Here is an 18,630-nt window from a genome sequence, read left to right on the forward strand (position 1 = left end):
CTCCTCCTCCTCCTCCTCCTCCTCCTCCTCCTTCTTCTTCTCCTTCTCCTTCTCCTTCTCCTTCTTCTTCTTCTTCTTTCTTTTGTCAGTCTTAGGGCTTGAATTCAGCTTCAATGCTGGTCCTGAGCTTTGATGCTCAAGGCTAGTGCTCTACCACTTTGAGCCACAGTTCCACTTCTGGTTTTATGGTGGTGTATTGGAGATAAGAGTCTCACGGAATTTCCTGCCTGGGATAGGTTTGAACCATCATCCTCAGATCTTAGCCTGCTGAGTAACTAGAATGACAGGCATGAGCTATGGGTGCCCAACCAAATTGCTTCTTTTGTGGTACAAATCATGTGTTTCATATGACACTTCCATACATGCACAGGATGTGTTGGACCTCATTCACACTCATCAGCACCCTCTACCAATCTCCTTCCCGTTATGGTCAGCCGCTGCCCGTGGTAGAGCTGGACTCAGCACGTGAGGGTGGGAGGGAGAGGTGAGGGCCCTCTAGGCCCACAGATAACACAAGAACAATGGCAGAGGGCGAGTCCCTGATTTCCCCAGGCTGCAAGGGCAGTTGGTGGGTGGCTGGAAGGAAGGTGGGGTGCAAGGTAGAGGGTGAAGCCTGGGGTACAGGGGCAGGGCAGAGCCTGGCTGTCAGGCAGGCCTGGTGATGCTTCCTGGAACAGGGAGGAGGACGATGGCCACACGATGTCACTCGGGCTGGCAGGGAGCCCAGAGAAGGTGGTGGGAACTACGAGGTACTGGAGATGAAGGAGCTACATCTTGAGCATATGATGGAATAGAGGATTCCAGGTCAAAAAAATAAAAAGTAGGGCTTGGAGGCATGGCTCAGTGGGTACAGCACTAGCCAATGAGCGAAAGTGGCAGCTACTGAGTTCCAGTCCTAGTCTTGGATATGAAAAATGAAATGAAATAAAAAGTATCTAGAGAGAAAATGGAGTCCCTAGGTGCAGGTGTGGGGGAGGGAGGAAGAAGGAAGGGAAGGAGGAGATCATCTTTAACCAGGAGAACTTGAGGAAGGATAACTCCACTTACAGGAGAGGGCTGGGCCCACCCCGGAGAGCAGAGCCCCTTGAGAACATGACTCCAGAATCCCACCCAGAAGGAATCTGTTTCTGGAAGGGCAAGGGCTGGGTTGCCCACTGACAGCAAAAAAACAGCATCTGTGGGCTGAAGTATCCAGCCAGGTTACTGCTTCATCTCAGTGTTTAAAGTAGGAGACCAGGCATGGTGCTTCATACCTGTAATCCTAGTTACTTGGGAGGCTGAATACTGAGGATCAAGGTTTGAAACCAATTCAGCAGACAAACCTAAGAGACTCTTATTGCCAACTAATCAGCAAAATGCAGAAAGTGAGGGTATGGCTCAAGTGGTAGACAACCAGCCTTGAGCACAAAAACTAAGCAAGAGCACAAGGCCTAATGCTGGCACACACACACACACACACACACACACACACACACACACTCAGAGGGATGCACACATGCACACACAACAAAACAACAATAAACTTACCTGGTGTTCATCATGGACTGGCTTCTGTGTGCTCTTCCATTTCACACTCACAAACCCCACAATGCAGGCACCATTATTACTGAGGACTCAGAGACCCAAACCAACACAAAGCAAGTGAGCTCACCCCCAGAATTCCCACTGTCAGATTGTGCGCCTCACCCCTGCACCATACTCTCTCTTCAACATAGAATGTGGAGATTGCCTTGTGCTCCAACCTTATTTTAAATAGAATTCAAGATTCTGTTTTTTGTTCGTTTGTTTTTTTGTCAGTTGTGGGGCTTGAACTCTGGGCCTGGACACTGCCCCTCAGCTCTTCAGCTCAAGGCGAGCGCTCTACCGCTTGAGGTACAGCACCACTTCCGCATCTCTGGTGGGTTTTTGGAGATAAGAGTTTCACAGACTTTCCTGCCCAGTCTGGCTTTGAACTGCAATCCTCAGCCTCCTGAGTAGCTATGATTACAGGCGTGAGCCACCAGCGCCCGGCTTCTCCCCAAGATTCCTTAGTAGTCTCTTACTGGGAGATCCTTGTCACTGGCCCCTCCCCTCCCCAGTTTTTGCCCGCATCACAGATATCCACAGGTCCCCAACATACGTGAGTGTATCTCCATCCACGTTGGCCAGGCTGGAGTCCAGATTGGCAATGCCTGCTGGGAGTTCTACTGCCTGGATTTATATTTTAGCAAGAGACCCAGGACAGAGGGGAAGGAAACATACTTGGGTTTGAAAAACCACCAATGAAATTACAATTCTTTGAGAAGCCAACAAGCAGTTCTAGCTACCAAGAACCTGGAGATGTACAAAGGTGTTAAGTAATTCAAGGAGAAAAGGAGGGAGTTCTGCCTCCATAGGAATCTTGGAATGAGAAAGAGAGGAACTTTCTGGAATATTTCTCTCTACACATTTTTATTTTCTCTTTTCCTTCTGTTTGCTTTCTTTCTTTCTTTTTTGTTCCATTGTGGGCCTTGAACTCAGGGCCTGGTCACTGTTCCTGAACTCTTTTGATCAGGGATTAGCACTCTACCATTTGAGCCATAGAACCATTTCTGGTTTTCTGGTGGTTAATTAGAGATAAGATTCTCCTGGACTTTCCTGCCCAGGAAGGCTTTGAACCTCAATCCTCAGATCTCAGCCTCCTGAGTAGGTAGGATTACAGGCATGAACCACTGGTGCCCAGTTTTGTTTTTGTTTTCAATACCAAGTTGTGTATCATATCTTACATTATATTTAGAGATCGTTAATAGAGCAATTGCTAATATTTCTTGAGTAGTAAATCATGTGACAAGAAGTCCCTGGTACAGGACTGCTCAGGGCCTCACACTCCCACTTGGCCTTTTTCCTCAAGGCTGGCACTCTACTACTTGAGCTTTTAGTTATTTGCTTGTAAATTGGAGATGAGAGTCTCACAGACTTTTCATGACTGGCTGACTTTGAACCATGATCCTCAGAGCTCAGCCTTCTGAGTAGCTAGAATTACACTCATACCCAGATGTAAGTGCTATTTTTAAATTTCCTAAAACATGGGGGAAAGGGAAGTATATGATATCTATGATAGCACTAGTCCTACTTTAGAGATACTGAAATAGACAATTTATGTAAAGTCATAGCTAGTAAGAAATGGAATGTTTATAAAATATATAACTGACCCTTATACTGTTATTCATTTGAATTCATGAAGCTACTTCTTCCAAAATTATAATGAAGTCCAACTGTGGCTAGCATCATATTTGAATAAAGACCAGGGCATACTAAAAGTATGACATGAACACTTACTACTGGAAAAGTAATATTACAATGAAGACATTTTATGAGAAAGTTTTCTGCTACAAATACAATGATTGTATTTTCCCTTCAATATAAAAATAAGAACACATGGCTTGAATTTAGACAGAACACAGAAACAGAATCTGTTCTCTCTCTCGTTTGAGATATACATTTATCATAACCTAAAGTGACAAAAGTTTGAGGGTGTTTCATTTTGTTTGAATTTTAGTGAAATAAAATCTTATTTGGTCCCTTTTTTTTCCTGTAAATTGTTTAATGATACTTTCTTTTTCTTTTCTTTGTTTTTAGTTGGGCCCTACCTCTGAGAACTTTTTGCTCAAGGCTAGTGCTCTACCACTTGAGCCACAGCTCCACTTCTGGCTTTCTGGTAATTAATTGGAGATAAGGGTCTTTTGTGGTTTCCTGCCTAGGCTGGTTTTGAACCATGATCCTCAGATCTCAGCCTACTGAGTAGCTAAGATTACAGGCATAAGCCCCAGTGCCCAGCTGAAGTCATTTCTTTATTTATATGCCGATCCTGGGGCTTGAACTCAGGGCCCGAGTGCTGACCCTTAACTTTTTCTGCTCAAAGCTGGCACTCTACCACTTGAGCCACATATCAACTTCGGGCTTTTTATTAGTTAATTGGAGGGAAGAAGTTCTCATACTTGTCTTCTCCAGGCTGGCTTCAAACTCAGGCTCCTGAGTAGCTAGGATTATAAGCCTGAGCTACCAGCATCCAGTTTAGGTCACCTTCATGTGCTCAGATGACTTCCACTAGCCTACAGTTGCACAAAATCATCTCACACATGCTTATGAAGTGTTGCATGTCTCCTGTGACTTTATTGAAAGATCATACCCTAAAGCAGCACAGCATACTGGGCTCCCATACTTGTTTTGTTTCCTGGTCAAACTAGGTTGCTTCCCTAACTGAACGACCAGCAAGAAGACAGCATTGCCCTGCAAACTGCTATCACAGAAAATTATCAACATTTAGATATGATGAACAAACTTCTTTGAACACATCTCTCCCATTGACAGCATTGTGAAATCAGGGGATTAGAAGTTGAACCCTTATGGGTTGTTCCATGATACAAACTAGTCCGGTGTCACTACAGTGCTTCTCTCATCTGTGCAGGGCCAAGGCTGAACCCATCAGCACAGTCTATAAAGTGATACAAATACCTTCAACATCAGCTTGGTGACAGTGGCTTATTCTTGTAATCCTAGCTACTCAGGAAGCTGAGATCTGAGGATCATAGTTCAAAGCCAGCCCAAACAGGAAAGTCTGTGAAACTCTTATCTCCACTAAACCAGCAAAACGAATGTACTGCTAACATATAAACATTTTTAATAAATCTCACAGATTGCTCTCAGTAAAGCAAACCAGTAGCCTATTCCATTTATACTAAGTGATTCAGCAAGGAATATGATAGGGCCGAGGGCGGTGGATGGTCACAGAGGGACAACTTCACAGGAGAGAAAGGAAACTTCACAGGGCCAGGAGATGGATGTGTTCACAATCTTTGCTGTAGTAGTGCTTGTATTTGTGAGTTTTTAGAAACATATCAAATCACATAAAATGTGTGCACTTTATGTCAATTATACTGAAAAGGAATCTTTTTTTTTTTTTTAAGCTGAAGCTCTCATTGACATCTCTGGGGAAATCTGAGGATCAAAGTTCAAAGCCAATTGGGTCAGGAAAGCTTTCATAGGAGACTCTTACCTCCAATAAACCACCGAAAAGCTGACCGTGGAGCCGCTATGGCTCAAGTGGTAGAGTGCTAACCTTGAGCAATAAAGCTCAGCAACAGCACCCAGGCCCTCAGTTCAAGCTTCAGTAATGGCCCAAATAAAAAGAAAAAAACAGATCTTTAAGCTGCACATGAAAAACTCATGCTTGTAATCTTCAGAAGCCTGAGACCTGAAAGATCATGGTTTCAAGCCAGGCTGAGCAGAAAGGTTTGTGAGATTCCTTCTCCAATTCACCAGCTTGGCTGGAGGCATGGAGTCTTACACTTACATTTTTCAGTGTGTACTGAACAGATATTAACTGCTAGATGAACACAATCTAAATCATTTTTATATCGCTTGGCCAACAAATATATCTGAGGGCACTTGTGTTGTAATTTTCCCATAAACTCTGAAGGGAGATATTTAATACCTCCTAGCAAGAGAAAACTGCATTTCAACACATCATCTCCAAGCTAGCTTTCTTTGCCATGGGATAATTCAATTATTGTTCTCTTCCAGAAAAATCCATTGACACTACTGCTAATTTCCAGAAAAGAGCTGAGTGTGCTGGCATTCCTTCCTCTCTTTATAACAGAAAGGAAAGCGGTTACCCATCTTCAGACTCTCCTGTTTGCTAATTGTTATAGGCAAAAGAGCATCCACGTAGCAGCCAGGGACTCTTAACAGTTACCACCAGATGCAGTAGCCTGGGACTGTTCCATCAACCATCTCAGGAATCCTGGGCGCCATCTAGTGGCAGCTTCCCGTTGATATTTTAAAATATTTTACATGGGTTTTGTTGTTGTTTGTTTGTTTTTTCTTGTAAAGATGCTGTACAAAGAGGCTACAGTTACATCAATAAGGTAATGAGTACAGTTCTTGTCGGGCATTGTTACCTTCTCCTTTGTTTTTCTCCCACTATCTCTTCCCTCTCCTACCTCCCCACTCTTCCCCCCCAAAGTTGTAAGGTTGGGCCTTTGGGTTTCTTTTCGAGGCATTGATTTTATTTGTCTGACTAAAATTATAAAATAACAAGTACAGCCAGATGCCGATGGCCCAAAACTACAATCCTCGCTACCCAAGAGGCTTAGATCTGAGGTTTGAATCCAGCCTGGGCAGGAAAGTCTGCCTGAGACTCTTATTTCCAATTAACCACCAGAAAACTGGAAGTGGTGCTGTAGCTCAAGTAGTAGAGTTCCTAGGCCCTGAGTTCAAGCCCCAGTACTAGCATGCATGCGCGCACACACACACACATATACACATACACATACGCACACACAACCTGTTAAAAAAAAACCCTGTGTCATTTAAAATCCTATTTTACATCAAGTTTTACGTTTCCTTCATTCTTCGAATTCTGAAAGCTTACTATTAACAATTATTCAGACATTAATACCTTGCTCTCACTTGATTTATGCTAAGTGGAAAGAAATGGGGTTGAGTTTGACTAGTCAGGAAGTAATGAGGAACTTGGTATAACAGCATTTTCTACCAAAGGGAGTCAGTGAGCTGGTGTGATCTCCAGCATTATGTCCGGAGGAACCCACAAAGGAAACAAATGTAAGGATTGAGCACTATCAGTTCCACAGGGCAGTGAATTCATGATGGGCTGTTCGCGTTTCCACGGCTTTCAATTTGCTGCTTTTTTGAGACCCCTCATTTCCCCGGCGAGCACCACTACGTCTGAGGCTGTAATTACTCGTGGCTAAGGCTTAGACTGAATTGGCACTTGTGAAATGCCAGCTGGGGTTGGTGAAACGATCATGCACTTTGCTCACCCGCAAAGCGCTGGGAGCGGGCTGGGCAGCCTGGGCGGAGGCCAGGGCACTGCGGCACAGCCCTGGGGGCGGGGCCGTGGGGGAGGGCGTGGGCCGGGCCTTGGGGGATGACTGTCTCCGTACCTCTGCTTCTGTCTCTCAGCAGCAGCCCTGCCCCAGGCACGAGGCCTGCTTGGCCTGGAGACTTCAGCGGGGCACACCAACCAATCTGAAAGGAACTGAAGGAGGGGTTGATAGAGATGGCCGGTAGATAGAGATGGTCAAGGGAGGCGCGGCGGCCAGGGCGTGGGAGAAGAGGTGAGCACAGGGAGGTGGGGAGGACAGCGAAGGGAAGGGGAGGTTGGGAAGGGAGGTCAGGGGTGGGAAGGGGGGATGGAGACTGGAGACAGGGAGGGGAGCACGGGGATGGGGAGGGAAGGACAGAAAAATGAGAGGAGGGGAGGACGGAAAGTGAAGGACAGGGACTGGCAGTGAGGGCGGAGGAGGCCGCCCTGTGCCCTGCGGCTCCTCCCTGGGCCAGGGGCCCTCGGGCTCCAGGTCAACCCAGCCAGCGTCTGTGCCATCTATCCCAGCCGAGGACCGTGGTGCGAGGCCCTGATACAGGAAAGACTGCAGAATACAAAAGAGAGGGAGACGGAGGGAGGGAGGTGGGGGGAGAGGGGCGGAAGCCAGCCCACGTCCCAATCACACAAGGAATGGCTGAGAGACATGGCGCCATTTTCCTCTCTGAGTTAAAATATCCAGGTTGATGTATGTGTGGCTGTATTTTTCCCCCTGAAACCATCTGAGCAAATACAAGTCATGTTTGTCACCACGGGTTACCCATGGAGGGAGAGGGCCGAGTCTCCGCTGCCGGTGTGTTGGGGTAACCCAGCGGGCCGCACCCCAGCCAGCCCACCCCACTCGTGCTTTGGGTGCTGACTGCAGCCAGCGCATGTCTGGATTCAGAAGCAATGTGGCCATCTGTCCAGGCTCAGGATGCCCCTTAGGCGCCTCAAAAGAAAATCTCTAATGTGTCACCCTGAGTGTGACCCAAAAAAACTTCCGAATATAGTCATGATCTAGAAAGAAGGATAGAGCCTAATTTTTACTTTTTTTCGGGGGGAGGGAGGGAAATGTTAACAGCTAAGAAATTGAATGCAGACTTGCGCATGAAGTAAAAAGGATTGCTCACCACACTGAACTTCAATTGGATGGAGATAATTAGCGTCGCATATAAAATGTAATCATCACACACAGATGTCTGTGGGACACACAGGAGCCTCGTGGTGATGGAGGATTTCAAATGATGGAGGATTTCAAATGAGAATCGAGAAACTCAAGGTTTTGAATGCCTAGAGACAAGTGGGAATCTTGCACAATCCCAAACCTAGAGGATTAGTGTTAATAACTTCAGTCAAGCAGTATAGTAGCTGGGTGCCTGTGGCTCACACCTGTAATCCTAGCTACTCCAGAGGCTGATATCTGAGGATCATGGATGGAAGGCAGCCCAGGCAAGAAAAGTCTGTGTGATTCTTATTGCCAATTAACAAGCAAAAAGCCAAAAGCGGAGGTATGGCTCAAGACTGCCAGCCTTGTATGTAAAAGCACTAACAACAACAACAACAAAAAGGGATATGCAGAACATATGTCTTTCAGGACACTTGAATCACCAAATTAATGATACTATTAAATACTTACAGATAGCCATGGTGGACATAAAATAATTGAAAATTAAATTTTTTACTAAAATTTTACATAGTCTTCTTTCCTTTTTCTTTTCTCTCTGTGTGTGTGTGTGTGTGTGTGTGCATGTATGTGTGTGGGTCCTGAGACTTGAATGTAGGGCTCTTTTCCACTTCAGCCACACTCCCACTTCCAGCCTTTTTTGTTTGTTCATTTTTGTTTTTATTCAATGGTTAACTGAAGATAAGGATCTCGTGGAATTTCCTGGGTAGCTGGCTGTGAATCATGATTCTCAGCTTTCAGCCTCCTGAGTAGCTAGGATTATAGGTATGAGCAACATACTTGACTAGACAGTCTTTCTTTCATTCTCCTCCTTCCTTCCTTCCTTCTTTCCTTCCTTCCTTCCTTTCTTCTTATTTTTTTTTGTCGGTCATGGGGCTTGAACTCTGGGCCTGAGCGCTGTCCCTCAGCTCCTCAGCTCAAGGCTAACACTCTACCACTTGAGCTACAGCCCACTTCCGGTTTTCTGGTGTTTTATTGGAGATAAGAGTTTTACAGACTTTCTTGCCCAGGCTGGCTTTGAACCGTGATCCTCAGATCTCAGCCTCCTGAGTAGCTAGGATTACAGGCATGAGCCATCAGCACCCAGCTCTTTCTTATTATTGTAGAGGTGATGTACAGAGGGGTTACAGTTACATAAGTCAGGTGAAGAATACATTTCTTTTTGGACAATGTCACCCCTTCCCTCACTCTCTCCTACATTTTCCCTCCTATCCCAACCCACAAGTGTATAGTTCATTTTCAACATAGTGGCTAATGGATACCACTGCTGCATTTGTTTACCCTTTGTTTTCTCCATTTCTAAGTCCTCCCTTTACTGTCCCCAAAATAGATAAACTTACATACAAGATGAAAGGTACAGAAAACAAAAACAGCAACAAAGAAGAAACTTTTAAAGAACTTCAAAATAAAAAAACAAAAAGCAAAATAACAAAAACCCCTTATTTCCATTTCTTGTAGTTCATGTAGATAAACATCACTTTATATGATCATATGCACATCGTTTTTGGTCCTCTCCTAAGAATATCCTCCTTTGGTCTCACTGTGTGAATTGGAAAGTCTTAATACAGTTGTTAATGTCAATTTTATGGAAATTCTTCTTGAGTCATCCCTCTCTTACCAGGCTGACTTTTCTCTGAACATGAGAGTGCACAGGCCCACAAAGGGTCACATCACAGGATATAGATGCAGGAAGCTTTCTGGAGATGGACAGATGTTTCAAGAAATAAAAAAAAAAACCAAGCCAGGCACTAGCAGCCTGTAGCCCTAGCTACTCAGGAGGCTGAGATGTGAGGATTGAGGTCCAAAGCCAGCCCAGGCAGGAAAGTCCATGAGACTCTTATTTCCGATTAACCACCAGAAAACCACAAGTAGAGCTGTGCCTCAAAGAGGTAGGGCACAAGCCTTGAGCAAAAGAGCTCGGGGACAGCATTCAGGTCCTGAGTTCAAGTCTATAACTGACACACAAAACAACAACAACAAAACAAAAGAAAACAAAAACCAAAAATACCCCACTATACAGCAATCTTAGTTTGTCATTCATTCTGGTTTTTAAACATTTGAAAAATAATACTTTCTTGTTATCTGTAATCCTTGTTTTAAAAAATTCAGTTTCTCTTTCATCCTTTGCATTGGGACATACCACCTGGAAAAGCATTCACTTGGAACTGTACACTCCATAATTTCAACACCCCTTCCTAAACCCCTAAAGCCCTTCATATTTTGGAACTAATCTCTAAAAATTATATCTTATCTCACAGGTGTATGAAGCTTCACAACATTTATCCAGAGAAATAACATTCTGCCCAAAAAATAGAAAAACTTGGGATGCAATCAAATAGAAATACTTAAAATCATATAAACAACCTTTCCATGTTTCCATGTGTCCACTAGAGGGCAGGCTTGTCCACTTTTTATTATGCCCAGGACTCTCTTGGTGCAGGGTTGTTTTGCTCTATGTTTTTCAAACTGGATTTCTGATCTCCTGTCAAGTAAACAAACAATCACCAAAGAAGTGAGGCTCTAATAAGCTGAGGTCATGCCATAATCCTGCTTTCTTGCTACAACATTGTACATATATATTATTAAACTGCAGCAAAATGATGGCTATTTTTGTAACAATATATAATGAGATCCACGGAAAATAAAACAGCTCTTACACTTATATTTTATAAAGTTGACAAACTTTAATAAACATATTATCACTTTGAGACATCAAAAATGGCTAAAATCTGGTACCAGTGGTTCACACCTCTAATTGTAGATTCCCAGAGGATGAGATGGGAGAATCAAGGTTCAAATTCAAGAAAGTTCATGAGACTCTTATTGCCAATTAACAAGCAAAAAGCTGGAAGATGTGGTTCAAATGGTAGAGCACCATCCTTGAGGAAAAAAAATCAAAATGAGCATGAGGACCTGAACTCAAGCCCCAGTCTTGGCACATGCACACAGAAAACCTTTTCAGTACTAAAAAAAGGGGTGAGAAAAATGGAGTGGCCAAATTGAGGGTCTGAGGCAGGAAAAAGTAGTAGTTTGAGGCCAGCCTGGTGTATATAAAGACTTCTGAGCCAGCCTGCAATACATAGCAAGACTCTGTCTCAAAGACAGGTTGGAGGACACAGCAAAACAAACTTCAGGACTGTTTGGGCTTCTGGGGGAGAAAAAGCCTCTCACTGGACAATGATCTGTCTAGGCCTGGGCATATCTCGACATGACCCATGTGAGTGTGTGTGTGTGGGACCCATAGTTTATTGGAGAGAAGAGTCTCAGAACTTAGCTGGGCACCAGTGGCTCAGACTTGTAATGCTAGTTACTGAGGAGGCTGAGATCTGAGGATGATGGTTCAAAGCCAGCTGGAGCAGGAAAGTTCACGAGACTCATCTCCAATTAACCACCAGAAAACTGGAAGTGGCACTGTGGCTCAAGCAGTAGAGGGCTTACCTTGAGCTGAAGAACTCAGGGACAGCACCTAGGCCTAGAGTTCAAGACCCACGACCAAAAAAACAAAGTCTCAGAACTTTCTTGACCAGACTGGCTTTGAACCACGATCCTCAGATATCAATCTGCCGAATAGGATTACAGGTGTGAGCCACTGGTGCCCTGCAAACATGACCCTTTCTGTTGCCAGTTTCTGGACCTTCTCCTAGCCAAGCTCCAGTCCTCATACACAAGACACAGACACACCTACACACACATCACATATACAGAGACCATATACACTACACCTATACACACACAGATGACACGTCAGACACACACATACACACTATACACACCACACTCACACCACACACATATAACCTACATACCACACACACACACACACAGGGCACATACCACACACCCCAAACACTCCACACATACTACACACCACACACACACACACACACACACACACCACAGTAATCAATGGATAGGCTAGATTTCAAGCTGCTTTCCAAATATATTTTTGTATCATAATAATAGAAAAGTGAAGCTTCCAGGACAGAAGTGGTGTGCTCGCTGTCTCGGGGACCACATGGCCACGGTTAATAGCACATAAGGATTTGGCAGCAGCATGTTTTGTGTGCACAGAAGGCATCTGTTTTGCAGTGCAAACTATATATGTCATTTTGCTGGGCACTGGTGGCTCATGTCTGTAATCCTAGCTACTCAGGAGGCTGAGATCAGAGGATCCTGTCATCATAGGCAGGAAATGTCCATGAGATTCTTATCTCTAATTAATCACTAAAAAGTTAGAAGTTATTACTCAAGTGATAGAGCATTAACCTTGAGCAAAAATGCACAGGGGCAGTGCCCAGAACCTGGGTTCAAGCCCCAGGACAGGCACGCACACACACACACACACACACACACACACACAAATTAAAAACCCAAGCCATCAGCTGGGCATTACTGGATAAAGCTCATAATCATAGCTACCCAGGAGGATGAGATCTGAGAATTGCAGTTAGAAGCCAATCTGGGCAGGAAAATCTGTAAAATTCTTATCTCCAATTAACAACTCAAGAGCCAGAAGTGGCACTGTGGCTCAAGTGGTAGAGTGCTAGCCTTGGGCAAAAGAAGCTCAGCGACAGCACCCAGGCCCTGAGTTCAAGCCCCAGGACTGACACAAAAAAATGAAACTGTCAAATCTTATACCGATATGGCTTTTCTTCTTAAAAGTATTATTTTGTGTGGAAACATGTAGTCTATGGAAGAGTAAAGTCCCTTCCCCACAAAACAGATCTGAAAATAAAGTAAAATTTAGTTTACCTCTATCATTCTGATTAGGCACAGGATGTGTAAGCCATGTCTATTTTAGCACCAAGGCCACAGGACCTGCAAGAATGAGGGGGAGCCGGTGGCAGGTGGTGGCTGATGCCCGTGATTCTAACCATCAGGAGGCTGAGGTCTAAGGATTGTGGTTCTAAGCCAGCTGAAATACTACAAAAGTCCATTTAACCACCAAAAAGCCGGATGTGGAACCGTAACTCAAGTAGCAGAGTACTAGACAGAGGGGGGAAGGAAGGAGGGAAGGGGGTCTGGAAGGAGGGAGGGGGGCGAGTGAGCCCTGAGGGACAGAGCCGCTTCTCCTAGAGAAGAAAAAAAAAGTGAAAACATGAGGCCCTGAGTTGAAAGCCCCAGTACCCGCACATGCGTGCACGCACTCCTGCAAAAGCAAAACACGTAATTACAAGATAAACTAAAAGGTGCCCTGATTCCAGGGCTTGGTGTGTGTTCGCCGGTGTCCGTGGGGCGCGGCCGCCTTGTGAGGCGGGGGGGGGGGGGGTAATGGGAGAGCGTGGTGATCAGATGCGTAGTGATCAGACGCGTGGTGATCGGGCCGCGTGGTGATGGGGCCGCGTGGTGATCGGGCCGCGTGGTGATGGGGCCGCGTGGTGATGGGGCCGCGTGGTGATGGGGCCGCGTGGTGATGGGGCCGCGTGGTGATCGGGCCGCGTGGTGATGGCAGAGGCGCCAGGCGCTGCGCTGCGGAAGCGGGGAAGGGGGGAGTTCTCGCAAAGCTCGGAAGGCGCGGTGCGGAGCTTGCAGGCCCCGCAGCTGCGCCCCGCGGGGTCGCGTGGTGCCTTGAGACCACAGCGTTCTTCCTGCAAAGGACCAGGGCGCGCATTTCTCCAGAGGAAAAGCACACAGGGTCGCCCGCGCGCACTAACACACTCAAGCAGGTGTGCGCCGGAAGCAGGCCGGTGTGTAACGCCTTCGGGCCAGAACAGGAGGACCAGCGGGGCAGAGCTCGGGGCACGGGCAGATGAATGGAGAGAGGAGGGCGGGTGAACGCGGCTATCAGATCCCGGGCCACGCCGGCGGCGCGAGGCAGCCGCTCCTGGGTGGGATCTGGAACGTGCAGGAAGCACGCTCTGGGTGTGCCTTTCCTTTTCAGGTGGCAAGTGGCCAGAGCCAACGTCCATTGGTGTCTGTGTTGCTTGCAGCCGCGCCCCGTCGCGGAGACGCAGGTACCCGGCGGAACTGAGCGTCCCTCGGCCCTGCCGATCCCGCGTGCTGCCGCGGGCCGGGCCTGGGTCTCCCGGAGCGGCGCCTCCGGTGGAGGTGGGCGTGCAGTGCACGTGGCCAGCATCGCGTCGGGCGGAGGCAGGCGTGCAATGCACAAGGCCGTGTCTGCGGGGTGGCCACAGGGCCACTGCTCTGTGCCATAGCCACGACCCATGTGGCAGTCCCGGAGCTGCACCTGTGGCGGGACAGACGACTCCATCACGGAGAAAAACAGTCACCAAATTGTCCGAAGCCAGACAAAGGTATTGTCTTCATCTCTTTCAAAACCTGGCGAGTTCACCACACACGGGACGTTCCTGCAAAGAACCACATAAATCACAGCCTCGAGAAATAAACCAAAAAGGAAGAAATCACAGCACCCCAGTGCCCACAGCAAGCAGAGGCACCTAAGACATAGAACTCTTCGCAAAGGGCTTTGCTTTGGGTGACTACCTCTCGCTCCACCTGCAGATGCCTTGCGTTCCGCATGCGCTCCGGCTTCCTTCTGGGTTTTATTTTCTTTGAAAAAGCCTGCGTGCCAGGCCAGATCCTGCCTTTGCTGAGCACAGGCAGACTGAAGGATTTCGCTCAAGGTGATGTGTGGATGGTTCGATTATTAAGATCCATCAATATTTTTCTTGCATAAACTGAATATGTGCACAATGTTTTCCTGAGTATGTGTACATTGTTCATTTCTTGGGGGTTAAAAAAAATCTCTTGTGAGTCTGAGTGTACAAAGTTCATCTCTAGCAGACGAGGGCATGTTGCATGTCCATGAAGCTCCATCTCCCCCCCACCTCCCGCCCCCACCCGGTGCACCCGGCCTACCTACTTCCCGACTTCCTCCTTCAGCCTTTGAAACCGGACTTGGGTTCTATGGGCCTGATCATATCCAAGGAACGCTCAGGAATTACTGAAGGTTTGAGGACCTCCCTTGTATCAAAACACTATCATACACATTGCTTTCTAAATACCCCAAGCCAAGTGAGAATTTATACAGACATTGATAGTAGATTGTATTCAGCAGTGAGACAAATCCCTCCCTCCCCCCCTCCCCCCCGTGATTAAATATGTCCATCTCAAATGGGAACGCTTTGGTGACTGGAATCTTAGTGTGAGTTTTGGGGTGTGTATGAGAGAGAGAGAAGAGAGAAGAGAGAGAGAGAGCAGGTCCTGGAGGCTCGAACTCAGGGCTGAGCTCTGCCCCTGAGAGTTTTGGGTTTTTTTTTCCTCCTATAGGGAGCACTTGCTCTACCTCAGCCACAGCTCCACTTACGGCTTTAAAGTAGTTTATTGAGGTAAGAGTCTTACAGACTTTTCTGCCCAGGCTGGCTTTGAACCATAATCCTCAACTCTCAGCCCCCTGAGTAGCTAGGATTACAAGTGTGAGCCACTGGCACCTAGCACCATTCATTTTATATTTTAATTTTCTGCCTTAAAATAGTCCTTGGCCCACAGCCAGATATAAAGGAAACTAGGAAACAGTCTCCCTTCCAGTCAGTCACATGCCTAGACACTTCCACTCACGAGCTACCCTTCAACGCATGACCAACAAAACCTCGCTGGTCCTTTCCTACAAAGCTAATGACCCCATGAGGAAGCCATGTTTCTAATCCTGAGCTGACAATGCACCACTTTCTGGGAATTCAAGGGCAAGTCATCTAGATTGGGTGATTTAAAAGAGCTTAAAGTTATTCTGTCACAGTTCTGGAACGAACATGTTGATGGGGTCCCGCTCTACCAAGAGGCTTGGTAGACAGATCTGCCTTTCGTCTCATCCACATTCTGATAGTGGCTGGCAGCCCCTCGCTTGTGGCCACCTCCACTTCTCATCTCCATCTACTTTTCTCTTATAAGAACATGTGGCAGGGTGCCTATAATCCCTGAACGTGGAGCTCTGAGCCAGGAGGCCCACATCTTCCAGAAGAGTCTGGGACATACACTAAGGCTCTCTTGCAAAATATCTAAACAACAACAAAAAAACCCCATTGGGCCCATTGGGATCATCTCCTCACCTCGAGAGCCTTGTCTCAATTACATTTGCAAACTTATTTTCTCCAAATGATATATGATCCATGCCATCTGTGGGGCTGGAGTATCTTGTTGCTACCCATGGGAAAGAACCATATTTGAAAGCTCCCTTCTACTTTTCACCCCACCTGCAGTCGAAACTAGTTTCATTTAGAATTCTTTTTCAGCAGGAGATGTGTACTGGTCCTACTTCCCATTTTTTGTTGGAAGCAAAAAGAGAGCCTCCTCTAAGTCATTCCATAGGTGCAAGTAATTATGCAAAAGTGAACTTGAAGTATTAAGATAGTTTATTATTTGGTTGTTTATATATCTTCCTTTTATTTTTACCCCATAAGCTCGGACTCAAAGGGAATTATACATAAGCAAAAAATAAATACAATGAGTAAAATAAGTAGAAATATAACCATTAAAAAAAAGAATTATCTATCCCAGCAAGTTAAATGTGTGATCTACAGGAGCAAAAATGTTTATTTACATCTTAGTTGAAAATAAGATTTTTTCCAGATGCTGGTGGTTCACACCTAGAATCCCAACTAATCAGGAGCTGAGATCTGAGGATCTCAGTTGGAAGCTAGCTCAGGCAGGAAAGTCCATGAATCTCTCACCTCCAATTAACCACAAATAAAAATGAGAAATGGAGCTGTGGTTCAAGCGATAGAGCACTATTCTTGAGCAAAATAAACTCAAGGACAGCATGCAGGCCTTGAGTTCAAGATTCTATGATTCTCAGAAAGTACATTGAGGGTAGAAACATTGGATTAAAAATGGTGTGCATTGGAGCAATTATTTTGTACTTTGGTTAAGGAAGGAAATCTTACAGGCACACCAAAGGTGTGCTCATTCTGTCATCTATGTCAACCTCATCTTTCTTGGTATCAGGAATATCAGCTTGAATGAAACATCCACATTTTTCTTTTTTTTTTTGGTCGGCCATGGGGCTTGAACTCTGGGCCTGGGCGCTGTCCTTCAGCATTCCAGCTCAAGGCGAGCGCTCTACCACTTGAGCTACAGCGCCACTTCCGGTTTTCTGGTGGTTTATTGGAGATAGGAGTCTCATGGTCTCTCCTGCCCGGGCTGGCTTTGAACCGCGATCCTCAGATCTCAGCCTCCTGAGTAGCTAGGATTACAGGCGTGAGCCACCAGCGCCCGGCTAACATCCACATTTTTCTGAATGAATATACATTGCGGTATGTCCATTGTTTTGGAGTGCCAGCCACTTCTGCCTGCCATTGGGCAGTGAAGTTTGACTGCACTTTTAGAAGTCTGTATCTGTAAAGAGTTGAGCTTTTCAGAACTCCTGAAATGCCCAGGCAAAACCCAGCTGCTGAAAATCTTGAAGCAGACACATGTGGGATGGAGATGTGGCTCAGTTGATAGAGCGCCAACCAATGAACAAAAACCTTAGGTACTAAGCTTGAGTTCCAGTCTTGGACCTAAAAATAAATATATACATACACACATACACACATATACATACATACTTTTCATACATACATACATACAATACATACACACATACATAAAAGAACATACAGGATAACTTCCTTACATGCACCTCGATTCTAGTCTAGCTATCATCGAATAAAAATCCCAGTCAGTTTCATAGGACTCAGAGAGAAGATTGAAAAACCAGAGTACAGAAGTTCTGCTTTGTAGTGGCCTGAGGCAGAGCTTCAGAGTTTTATTACACAAAGCCATGTTATTTTCCACTAACATCCACTCTGAGAGCTGAAGGAATCTGCCATTTTTTTCTTCATGGGAAATAACTGTCATAAATCTTACTAACCTAAGCAATTCTACAATGAAATTACATTAGAGCACAAAGCCATTTAGGGCCGCTTTTCTTATTTATTTGAAGGAGACAAAGATTTTTGAAAGGACTAGGACTGTATTTTTGTCTGTGCCCCCTCTCTCTAATTCATGTCATCTTTAACTTTTGCTGTCTCAAAATGACTGGTGATCATGAAGTCATTTGATAAACCCAGTGGGCCACCACAAGAAATTTGGTGACATGTGTTAACTAAAAGAGGTCCAGGTGATGGGGGTGGAGAATTTCTCCATCCAACTCTGAGTTTCCATAATTGATCAGGTTATAGAAACGTTGTGTGATTTATAGTTCTATAAATGTCCTTTTGGGTTTCCTCTAATCACAGTTGTGAAAAGGAATACTCAAAAGTTCCTTTTCAGTAATTTTTTTCTTTTAATCAAATCAGCGAATGCCTAAATAAAACCCAGACAAACCTTCCAAATATGCAGGATCCCAGAAGAACAAGATGTTTGGCTTGAAACACAAGGAAAATGAAATGTTTTATTTTGTGATACATAGCAAGATGAAATATGAAAAATTGTCTGAAAGTGTATGGTGTGATTTAAGAAGAGAAACAAATGTTACATTTTTACAACATTAACAAATTCTTTGGGCTCTATATTGTGTCCAGAGAAGTTCTTTTTGTGAGCTTTGTAATTTTTAACTACAGAAAAGAAATCAGAGAGAAATATGTTGTATGGGTTTCCAATCAGGTCTCTTGTAGGTAAGTTGAGGCCTAGTGATTGCTGTATTTCGTACATGAATCAAGAAATA

The sequence above is a fragment of the Dipodomys ordii genome, unplaced genomic scaffold, assembly GCF_000151885.1.
Source record: "Dipodomys ordii isolate 6190 unplaced genomic scaffold, Dord_2.0 Scaffold60, whole genome shotgun sequence".
Lineage (NCBI taxonomy): Eukaryota > Metazoa > Chordata > Mammalia > Rodentia > Heteromyidae > Dipodomys > Dipodomys ordii.